We start from the raw sequence: 10,676 nt of genomic DNA, 5'->3' as shown, positions 1-10,676 counted from the left end.
GTTAGTTTAGGTAGGTCATGTGTTTCTAGAAATTTATCCATTTCTTCTAGATTTTCAAATTTGTTAGAGTACTCTTCAAAGTACTCTGTTCTTTTATTAATTTATATTTGTTCATGTTATTTGCCTCTTCTTTTCTTGTCTTAGATTTTCCAGTGGTTTGTCAGTTTTATTAATCCATTCAAAGAACCAACTTCTTGTCTTGTTGATACTTCTATTGTTTTTCTGTTTACTAATTCATTTATTTCTGATTTAATTCTTTATTATTTCTTTTCTTCTGGTGGATGCAGGCTTACTTTGCTGCTTTTTTTTTTCTAATTGTTGGATACGTTGCTTTAATTTGTTGATTTGGGCTCGTTCTTCTTTTTGGATGTGTGTTTATTGCTATAAGTTGCCCTATATGAATTGTTTTTGCTGTGTCCCAAAGGTTTCATATGTTTTGTTTTTGTTCTCATTTGACTCAAGGGTTTTTTAATTTCATTTTTCAGTATATTTAATTTTTTCATAATCTTTGATTTCTAATTTTATAGTATTGTGATATGAAAAGATGGTTTGTAGTATTTTAGTGTTTTTAGATTTATTCAGGATTGTTTTTGTGGCCTAACATATGATCTACTCTGAAGAATGGTCCATGCACACTGGAAAAGAATGTGTATTGTGCTGTTATTGAATTGGCTGCTCTGTACAAATCTCTGAGGTCAAGTTGATTGATTGTGTTGTTTAGTTCCTCTGGGTCTTTATTGAGTTTCTTTCTGATAGTTCTGCCCTTTGTTTTAAAAATGGTGTATTAAAATCTCCGAATCCTAGTGTGGTGCTGTGGGTTAATGCGCCAGACTGCAAAGCCATTTGAACTGCAAAGTCGGTGGTTCAAGCTCACCAGCTGCTCCTTAGAAACCCTATATACAGTTGCTATGGGTCGGAATCAACTTGACAACAACAGCCACCATTATTGTAGAGTTCTCTGTTTCTTTCTTCAATTCTGTTATAGCTTGATTAATGTATTTTGAGGCTCTTTCATTGGGAACATAGATATTTATTATGGTTATGTCCCCTTGTTCAATTGATCCTTGATCGTGAGATAATATCTATCTTTGTCTCATGTTAGTTTTTGCCTTAACATTTATTTTATCAAAGATTAATATTTTCACTGCTGCTCATTTTTTATTGCCATTAGCTTGATATATTTTTTTTCCATTCTTAATTTATAATCTGTGTTTGTCTTTGTGTGTCAGGTGTGTTTCTTGTAGATAGAAAGCATATTAAAGGATCCTGTTTCCTTATCCATTCTGCTACTGTGTTTCTTGATTGATGAATTTCATCATTTTACATTAAGCATTATTATTGGTAGGTATTAATTGATTGCTGTAATTTCTTTGTTTGTTATTTGTGGTGCTGTTTGTTTCTTTCCTTGTTCTACATCATTTTCTGTGCTGAGTTTATTTTCTTAGGGAATTTCTTGACATTCCCTTTATTGTTTTTGTTTTAATGTTTTCTAAATCTTTATGGTTTTCCTCATTTTTATTTTGATGTGAAGATCTATTAATTTTCTTTGTGTTGACCCTGTCATTTATTAATTTCTTCCCTAGATTGAAACAGTCTGTCTTGTCTTCAAATATACTTGATTTCCTCACCATTGGATGATCTTTAACTACCAATGGTACTTAAGGAAGAAATACAAGCTGCAGTGAAGGCATTGGTGAAAAACAAGAATCTAGGAATTGACAGAATATAAATTGAATTATTTCAACAAATGATGTAGCACTGGAGACTTTCACTCATCTATACCAAGAAATTTGGAAGACCTGACCAATCGATTGGAAGATAATCATATTTTTGCTCATTCCAAAGAGAGGTGGCCCACTGGAATGTGGAGATGATTGAAAATATCATTAATATCTCATGCAAGTAAAATTTTGGGCTGCTACAGTGAATAGCAAGTGAACTGCCAGAAATTCAAGCTGGATTCTAAAGAGGATGTGGCACATGATGATGTCAGATGGATTTTGTCTGAAAGCAGAGAATAGCAGAAAGATGTTTACTTGTGTATTATTGACTATGTCCGTGTGGATCTTGACTAGCTCTGGATAACATTATGAAGAATGAATATTCCAGAACACTGAATTGTGCTCCTGAGGGAACTGTATGTAGAGACAGTCGTTTGAACAGAACAAAGGGATACTGTATAGTTTAAAATCAGCAAAGGTATGCACCAGGCTTTTATTCTTTCACCATAGTTACTCAATCTGTATGCTTAGCAAATAATCTGAGAGGCTGGATTATGTGAAGAAGAACACAGCAACAGGATTGGAGAAAGACTCATTAGCAACCTGTGATATATAGATGATACATACTGATGAAGATGGTGGATTACACCTCAATGTAAAGCAAGCAAATAACCTCACAACTGGACCAATAAATAACATTATGCTAAATGGAGAAAATATTGAAATTGTCAAATCCTTCATTTTGCTTGGGGCCACAATCAGCACGCATGGAAACAGCAGTCAAGAAATCAAAAGACAGGGACAAATTTCTAAAATATATAGGAAACTACAACACCTCTACAAGAAAAAGACAAAGAACCCAATTAAAAAATGGGTATAGGACATGAACAGACACTTCACCAAGGAGGAGATCCAGGCAGCCAACAAACATATGAAGAAATATTCACGATCACTAGCCATTAGAGAGATGCAAATCAAAACAACAATGAGATATCATCTCACACCAGCGATAAAAGCAAATATCAAAAAAGTAGAGGATAATAAATGCTGGTGGGGATGTGGAGAGACTGGGACACTCTTGCATTGCTGTTGGGATTGCAAAATGGCCCAACCTCTCTGGAAAGCAACATGACGCTACCTCAGAAGGTTGGAAATAGAAATACCTTATGATCCAGCAGTTCCTCTACTTGGTATTTACCCACAAGAAATACGAGCTGTAACGCTAGTAGATATATGTGCACCAATGTTCATAGCAGCACTATTTACAATAGCAAAGAGATGGAGACAGCATAAGTGTCCATCAACGGAAGAATGGATTAACAAACTATGGTACATACACACAATGGTATATTATGTTACCTTGAAGAATAACAAGCTGCAAGCCACTGCATAACATCAATGAACCTTGAAGACATTATGTTGAGTGAAATTAGTCAGTCACAAAAGGAGAAATACTGCATAGGACCATTACTATAAAAAACTAAGTAAAATAACCCATACTATAGGGGAGCAGATCCTTTTCTGGTTACTGAAATGTGGGGTGATGGGAGGGAGGGGAAGGTGGAGCACAGAGCAGGGAATAGACCCAGAGTAGTTTGGGTGCTGGGGGGGTGGGGGGGAATACACAAGAAGGAGGAGGGGGATGGAAGTACAGAGCAGATGGGAAAACAATTATGCAGGTTTGCATGGGCTAAGTGGGACAGAGGTAAATAATGATGTATACACAACCTTGGACAACAGGTCTCTGGGATACAGGGATTGAGATATGGTTGGAATGGAGAAAAGGAAGGAAATAATGTTAAGATGCTTGGCTGTCTTTTGAATCTTGGTTTCCCTGTCATACCATTATAAAATAGACACTTGAGGGGAAGAGAAAGGAATAGCCAGAAATATCACCATAGAAAGCTTGTAAGTCCATCTTCTGCCTATAGTTGATTGGAATACCTAAAATGGGGTTAACGTGCCCAGTGAAGGAGGGTTAATGTGGAGCATCTGCATTACATAAGACCATAGGTGGAATCCTTAACTGCATCCAGAATCTTCTGAGGTAGGAAATTTCCACTTTGAAAGGACAAGTAGACCAGTCTGGAGTGGCTAGAAGAACAGAAGATTCTTCTTGAAAGAAAGAATGACAGGAAAAATACAAAACAATATAGGCACTCCAGCTGTTACTACAATAACAAGCAAGTTGTTCACTCAGGAGACATCAAGGCAAGTGGTTGGGTCCCCTCAGGGCAAACCCCATTCCAAGACTAAGACTCAACGGGAATACACGCTCTCTTTGGTGACCATATTCATCACCGGTAAGGGGAAGTGAGGGAAAAACAGCAATGAAGCTGCGAGGTAAGCCACTGCGTTCAATAGACTCTTGTGAACCCAGGTGGAGACCTGGTTGGCCAGCAGTGTGGCAAAAGTCAGTGAAAACTAGAATTGAGAGTGAAGCATCCAGCTGATAAGAAGAGAGGGCATATGTATAAGAACACCACACTTGCAGATAATACCCACTTGACCTGGCTTCAATGACTAGATGATCAGAGCTCAACTAGAAGAAGAAAGAAGAGGAAAAAAGAGTAATCTGATACAATTTGATGAACTTGACCTACACCTATGGATGCAGTAGCTCAAAAGAGGGAATAAATCTTTAAAGTGAGAATCATTCCCACCCCCTCCATACACAGAGTAGACAGGGATGGGCAACTTGCACATTGGCTACCCAAAATGTGGGGGGCTACAAAGGCAAGAAGTGGCTGGCTTACAATCTTTCAAGAGGGAATCTAGATCCAGAGGGTGTGGAGGAAGGTAGAATCTCCACTGAGTTGTATCCAATCTGTCTGAGTGGAGCCGATGATAGGAGATGCAGCTAGGTCTCTTGTGATACAATAGTGAATAATTGTTATCAGGACTGATTGTGATGGTTTGAAATATACAGGCAGACATTTTTAGCAAAAAGAGGGGAGTGATTGACTGCAATCTAGGAGCAGAGGTCCCTGGACCATCAAGGGAGAAGAGTGGAGAGCGGGACCCTAACCAGAGAAGCAGTGATGGCAGAGATGGAGGCACAGATGATGATGTGGAGAGATGGAACAGCTGGAAACTTTAGACCCAGAGAGGGAGAGGAGCTGTGTGCTGAGACCAAGGGGCAGGCTTGTATGATATACCCTTTGGTTGGCTGATGATGCATGGAGGGGATTGTAATCATGGCCATGAAACAATATACGATAGGATGAATGAATGCAAAACTAATGTTCTCTCATGTAAACTATCACATAATTCACAATAAAATATTTTTAAAAAAGAAATCAAAAGATACTATAATATGCAAATAAACTGTGCATTTCTTCCATAAAGTTTTCAAGAAAAAAGATAGTTTGAGAACTAAGGTGCACCTGACCCCAGCCATGGTATTTTCAATAGACTCATATGCATGTGAAAGTTACACAATGTATAAGGAAAAACAGAAGAATTGATGCATTTGAGTGATGATATAGGAGAAGAATATTGAAAGTGCCTTGGACTGAAAGAACAAACAAATCTGCCTTGGAAGAAGTTCAGCTAGGATGCTGCTTATAGGCCAGGGTGGTGAGACTTCATCTTTCATACTTCAGATATGTTATCAGGAGGAACCAGTTACTGAGAAGAGCATCATGTTTGTTAAAATGCTTGATCAGTGAAAAAGAGGAAGACCCCTAGCAAGATGGATTATCACAGTGGCAACAGCAATGGGTTCATGTGTAACAATTGTGGGGATGGCACTAGACAGTGTTTAGTTTTATTGTGCATAGTGTTGCTATGAATTGGAACAGACCCGATGGCACCTAACAACAACAACATCTTTTCTTATAAAGAGCCTATGTAGTATGTGCAACCATTTATGGATGATCTTCAGAAAAATATTATTTGCATATGTTATTAATGCTATTGTTCAATCATCTCCACATTCCATTGGTCACCTTTCCTTGGAATTAGTAAAAATATGGATCTCTTCAAATCAGTTGGCCAAATAGCTGTATTAAAATTTTCTTCCTATATATAAGTGAACTTCTCCAGTCCTGTAACAAATCTATTTGCTGAAACATTTCGGGTTTTTTTCTGTCAATTTCTGTTGTTATTGTTAGGTGCCATCGAGTCGGGACTGACTCATAGCAACCTTATGCACAACAGAACGAAACACTGCCCCATCCTGGGCCAACCTCACAATTGTTGCCATGCTTGAGCCCATTAATGATGTCAATTCCTAGAGCCTTGTTTTTCACCAATGCCTTCAGTGCAGCTTGGACTTCTCCCTTCAGTACCATCAGTTCTTGATCATAATACTTCTTGAAATGGTTGAACATTGACCATTTATTTTGGTACAGTGACTCTGTATACCTTCCATCTTCTTTTGATACTTCCTGCATCTTTCAATTGTTTGCCAATACTTGAAGTCGAAGCTTGTGTTTTTCATTAGTTCTTTAGTTTGAGAAATGATGTGTGTGTTCAATAGTCTGTCAATAGTGCAAGTCGAGGCTTGCATTTTTCATTAGTTCTTTCAGTTTGAGAAATGCTGTGTGTGTTCATCCCTTTTGGTTTTCTAACTTTAGGTCTTTGCACATTTCATTATAATATTCTTTGTCTTTTTGAGCTACCCTTTAAAATTTTCTGTTTAGTTCTTTGACTTCCTTATTTCTACTATTCACTTTAGCATCTCTACACTGGAGAACAAATTTCATAGTCTCTTCTGATATCCTTTTTGGTCTCTTCATGCTTTCCTGACCTTTTTTTAAGTGTTTATTGTGCATTGAGTGATAGTTTATATGGGAAAACATCAGTTTTGCACTAATTCTATTGTATTTCATATCATTGCAATGATTACAATCCCCCCATGCAGCACCATTCAACAGTATTTGCTTCTATTCCCTCTGATTTTTGTTTTTGTTTTGTTGTTGTTGTTTGTTTGTTTTATGTACACGAAACACTCAGGAATATATAATCATTTAAACAACCAAAGGGCACATTCTGCAAGTCTGCCTCTTGGCCACCAGCATACAGCCTTTGTCTTTCCATGAGTCTAGAGTCCTCAACTGCTCTATCTCTCAAAGTCATCATATTTGCCTCCATCTCTGGTGTCGCTGCTTCTCTGGATAGGGTCTCACATTCCACTCATGCTCTTCTCCCTTGATGGTCCTAGGGTCCTCTCTTCCTGGAATGTAAGAATAACTACTTTCCCCTTTATGTTACAAAGCTTTCACCTTTACAGTTGTGACAATCACAATTAGCCTTGGTAACAGTTACTCATTATTGAATCATAGGAATCTTATTACCATCTTTCCTGTCTTTTAATGACCTTTTGCTCTCTTTCTGTATGCTGTTCCTGATGTTATTCCAAAGCTCTTTTGGTCTTCAGTAATTAGTGTCTAGTACATCAAATCTTACTCACGTGGACTTATTTCATTTTCTTCAGCTTCAACCTGAACTTATATATAAGCAATTAATGGTCTCTTCCATAGTTGGCCCCATTAGGTAAACTCTAGTTTGATGAGGCAGCCCTTCCCCAGTTGTATTTTGAGTGCCTTCCAATCTGAGAGACTCATCTTTAGGCACTATATCATAGAATGTTCCACTCCTAACTTTTCAGAAATGGTCCATCTCTCATTCTTCATAGTCTGTCTTAATGTGTAAGCTCTGCCCAAACCTGTTCACCATGTGTTGCCATGTTGGTATTTAAAATACTGGTGGCAAAGCTTCCAGCATCACAGCAATACTCAAGCCACCACAGTAAACAAATTGGTGGGTCAAGTGAACAATCAGTGAAATATAGGGTCATTGAAATAAAGGAAGACCCTTAAAAAGATGGATTGACAGTGACAGAAACAGTGGCCTCAAACATAACAATTGTGAGAATGTCATAGAACAGGGCAGCATTTTGTTAGGTTGTGCATATGAGTTGGAACCAACTAGACAGCACCAAACAAAAATATCAGGGATTGAAGTATATCCCTTAATATATATATATATTGAAGTCCTAACCTAACTGTGATATTGCTTGTAATTAGGGTTTTTCTTTTATTATATTATTTAGCTCATACCAAAGTATGGTGAGCCCTTTACTTAACTTCTCTGAATACTAGTTTATGAAACACCTTCTTCACTCAGCTGTGCTTCTGGTGAACCAAGAAGTACAAATTTCCCAAAAGCAGAAAGCAAGAAAGAGGAAAAATGCATAGATGTGGTGATTGATAAGAACATGACGATGGGGCAGAAAGTGTTAATTTCTTGTAAAACAGTTCCCTAAATTCAACTTTCTGGCATTCAACATTTGGGTCCATGTGGCAATTTTTTAAAGCATTTATAGGAAGAGACTGACAAAAATGCCCATCCTTGGAAAAGTTTCTAGGCAGGGCAAGGCAAAGGAGGAAGGGTAGAGTAAAAATCAAGTACCTCCACCTCAACGATGACCTCCAACTTCACTGAAGTCTTGCCCCACCAGCCAAAGCATATGCCCAGATGGGACATGATTTGGAAGAAATCAAGAAGTTCCTTATCCATGACTATAATGATGAAATCAGGCAAGTACAGCTCCAGAAATTAACATATTTGAATGGTGGTTGAGAAAACACAGATGCCCCAATGGGTTGAGAGAAACCCCACTTGCATACAAGAAGTGTATCATCTCCAGGAGTAAAGAAGGTAAGGGCAGGACTCACAGCCTGGACAGTTGCTATTGATGTACCTAAAGGGAGATGACCCTTAGGGGTCAGCTTTCCTCCCAAGTGCCAGTGAGCAGACGACAAGGGCTTTTCACTGTGTGAGCAAGTGGAGTCCCTGCAACTGGGTGCCGACCTCAACTGCCACCCCCTGCAAAACAGACCTATGGAGAATACCACTATGATGCTGGATATGGTACTGCTTATGACAGCAGAGTTATGATTCCTATGACAACAGCCATAGCGCCCTGGCCCAGAGTGATACTGATTACTGTGATTATGGACACTAACTCTGTGAAGAGACTTACAATTCCTAAAGGCTAGAAGAGTGGATGAACTAAAGACACTTTTTATTGAGACAAGCCCTATAGAAGAAACTTATTGTACTGTCTGATATTGTGAAAACTCAGATTCCCCTGTCCTATATAGTGTTTGAAGTAATTTTTTTTTTCTATGAACAATCCTTTTTAATAAATCAAAATGCTTAAAATATGAATGGATAAAATTAAAAACTAGTTTGTTGAGTTGTCAAGTGTGGGGGGTACATGTAAAATTTTATTATTATTCTGTATATGAGTCCTGTTGTGGAAATGCGAGTTAATGAGCTGGGCTGCAAGGTCGGTTTGAACCATAAGGTCGGCAATTCAAGCTCACCGGCAGCTCCTTGGAAACCCTATACAGGGTCACTATGGGTCAGAAGTGACTCGATGGTACTTAACAGCAACAACAATAACATGAAAAATAGGTCATCAAAAGAAAAAAACCTCTTAATAACTAGTGCTAAACAATAAAATGTTTTACTGACTATATTAATCCATTCTTTTAGCATAAGCCTCAGCTTTCATTTTTGTTTTTTTTATTTAATCTTTTAAAAAATTTATTCTGTTTGTGTGTTTATTTTATTTATTTATTTAAAGTTTTTATTGTGACTTGAGTGAAAGTTTACAGGGCAGATCATCAGTTTTACGTTCAACAAATGATATACTTTGTTTCATTACAATGATTATAATCCCCACCATGTACCTCCATGTACAGTATTTCTCTATATTCATTTTGGCTCTTTAAATACAAACAAACAAACAAAAAACTCTGAGGAATATATAATAATTTAAATCACCAAACGTCACATTCTGTAAGCCTGCTTCCTAGCCGCCAGCTCTCAGCCCTTCTCTTTCCATGAATCTAGAGTCCTCAGCTGCTCTCTTTCTCCATGTCTCTCCATGTCTCCATCTATGCTTCCATCTCTGCTTCTCTGGATAGGGTCGCACTTGGGCTCTCCTCCCTTGATGGTCCTAGAGTCCTCTGTTTCTGGACTATAAGATTAACTACTCCCCCATCTTTTCACTCTTCAAGATGTTAGGGAAATGGTCTTCCAGTAGCTCTTAAGCTATCTCCTCTGTGGACTTGTGTGATTCTTCCTGTTCTGGAATACCAATAATTCTTAAGTTACTCCTCTTTATGTTGTCTAAAATGAATCTTGGACTTTCTTCAAATTTTTTTAAATCATTTTTTATGCTCGTGCTTCTATCTTAGTAGTATTGAGAGATTTGTCTTCCAGCTCTTTAGTTCTGGCTTCCATCTTTTCAGTTCTACTCCTTTGCCTTTTCAGTGTATTGTCCATTTCTGATATTCTATTATTAATCATTTGGACCTCTTTTTGTAGGTTTTGAATTGTTTTCAATTCTGTATCTATCTTATTTGATTGTTCTTACAGCACTTTCCTGACTTCTTCCTTATATTTCTCAAACCCTATGTAAATTGTTTTGATATATTTCATTATCATTTTCCTGAATTCCTTCTCAGGCATTTCCTAAGTCTAGGTCTACCTCCAGTTCATTTGTCTAAGTCACTTAATCTTGTTTCTGGACATGTGTTGATATGGTCATCTGTTTCTGTTTCTTTGACTTCTTCAGTAGTTAGCTGTGACCTTAATAATTAGATGAATGCATGTTGATGTTTTATTATGCTTTCTGATTGCCTCCAAGTAGATATGGTCAGGATGGGCTTCCCTTTTCCTTCTTCTTATTACTCAACTCAGAGTAACTGTTGCAGGTTTTGGCTGCCTATCTTGTATATGGTAGCTAGTATTGGTTCTTGCCTGGATGGTGGTATTTTATAGGATGTGATTGTAACTTGAATATATAACCATGATTTCTGTGTCTTCTTGGGTAATGTAGGGAGAGAAAGATCCCCCTAAAAGTAAAGAGGGAACCAACAAACAAAACAACAATAACAAAAAAGACAGATTAGATACTGTAATCTATAATCCCAG

At 37.7% G+C, this 10,676-nt stretch overlaps 1 pseudogene; it reads left to right on the top strand.

The window, feature by feature from the left end:
- LOC102816158 overlaps positions 1 to 8,721 on the top strand; it is an 89,670-nt pseudogene extending 80,949 nt beyond the window's left edge.
- The last annotated feature ends 1,955 nt before the right edge of the window (positions 8,722 to 10,676 follow it).

Source organism: Chrysochloris asiatica, unplaced genomic scaffold (genome assembly GCF_000296735.1).
Source record: "Chrysochloris asiatica unplaced genomic scaffold, ChrAsi1.0 scaffold00152, whole genome shotgun sequence".
In the NCBI taxonomy this organism is placed as follows: Eukaryota; Metazoa; Chordata; class Mammalia; order Afrosoricida; family Chrysochloridae; genus Chrysochloris; species Chrysochloris asiatica.
The sequence above is the reverse complement of the archived record's forward strand: the minus strand, read 5'-3'. Positions and strand labels throughout refer to the sequence as shown.